This window comes from Nannospalax galili, unplaced genomic scaffold (genome assembly GCF_000622305.1).
Source record: "Nannospalax galili isolate Female #2095 unplaced genomic scaffold, S.galili_v1.0 scaffold764, whole genome shotgun sequence".
Lineage (NCBI taxonomy): Eukaryota > Metazoa > Chordata > Mammalia > Rodentia > Spalacidae > Nannospalax > Nannospalax galili.
In genome coordinates, this window is record NW_008351635.1 from 587283 (window position 1) to 588585 (window position 1303).

The window sequence follows — 1303 nt, forward strand, 5'->3', positions numbered from 1 at the left end:
CTATATTTGTCTGATTATTACTAGTCATACTTGGTTGCACTCAGATCCTTGGCACCTGTGTATGGCTATAAAGTCTAGATTTCAATGGTAATGTTTATCACCTCTACTAATTAACATGATGTAAATTTCCATGCTTTCTCCTCAAATATAATACCTTTTTTAAATTTGTTGATTTTTTTTTTTGTGTGTGTATTTCACACAAAACATCCCAAAATATCTTATTCAACTATACACCCACTTCCCAGATGGCACCCTCCCATAGCCTCCCTCCGCCCACTAGAGCCCTTATACTCTGCTATCCTTGCTACTGTCTGCTGTGTTGTCAGCACCCCCTGCCGCTCCCCACTGTTTCTCCATCTGGTGAATCTAGTCAGTCTATCTAGAGGTCTTTGTTTTAGGAAGGTCAGCTGTTCCTATTCTAGCAGCAATCAGTTGTCAATATTCCTTTGGATAAGATTGGGGTCTGCGGTTCATTTTCCCAGTTCTATGCTGGGTTACTATCTGGGCGTTCCCTTGGCTACATTGACCAACAACTCAAAAGAAGGTATCTCCTATCTGGCATTGATGCTTGTTATATAGCCTTTAGCTATGCATATGGACTCTTAAGAAGTTATATTGGCCCCCTTAATCTTTGGTTATACTTTCCTTTTGGGTGTTTAAGGCCATACAGTTGGCCCAGATAAATTTATTTTTACTCTTAAGGTCGTTTGAGGATCTGTTCCTCAGGGGTCACATGGGCTTGGGAGGAGCCCCTGGCTCCTTTCTTTTACCAGTTCCGCAATGTTTATCCTAATGCCTGCCAATTGTGAATGTCCATGTCAAAGCATCACCTATCACCCATCTGTTGATTCCTCTCACCTTCTGAGTAGTATTTCCAGCTCCAAAAGCTACACCCCCACCACCCCTCCCAGGGCCTCCCTGTAGCCACAGCTGGTCTGGAGCTACTATGTAGACCAAGCTAACCTCCATCTCACAAAGATCTGCCTGCCTCTGCCTCCCTAGTGCTGGATTAAAGGCGTGTGCCACTGAGCCCTTCCTCTCCATAAAGTGTACTGTTTCAGTGCTCATATATTAAACTTAGAATACAGAGAATATTAGCATGTCCCCTGGGCAAGGATGACATGCAAATTAGGGAAGCATTCCAATTTTTTTTTTACTTTTTAAAAAATAATTTAATAACCACATACTTAGAAGAAGCATTTCATTACAACAGCATTGACATATTAAATAAAAATTTCCTGAACTAAGATACACCTCTTTCAAAATTGGCTGTAAATTTTTAGGTTTACTGTTGAATCATTAC

The 1303-nt window shown here is 41.1% G+C and overlaps 1 non-coding gene across 1 annotated transcript; it reads left to right on the forward strand.

The window, feature by feature from the left end:
- Positions 1–1047: 1047 nt before the first annotated feature.
- On the forward strand, positions 1048–1151 carry LOC115066866. Its single transcript, XR_003846310.1, has one exon. It is a non-coding gene; the product is annotated as a U6 spliceosomal RNA (small nuclear RNA).
- Positions 1152–1303: the final 152 nt, after the last annotated feature.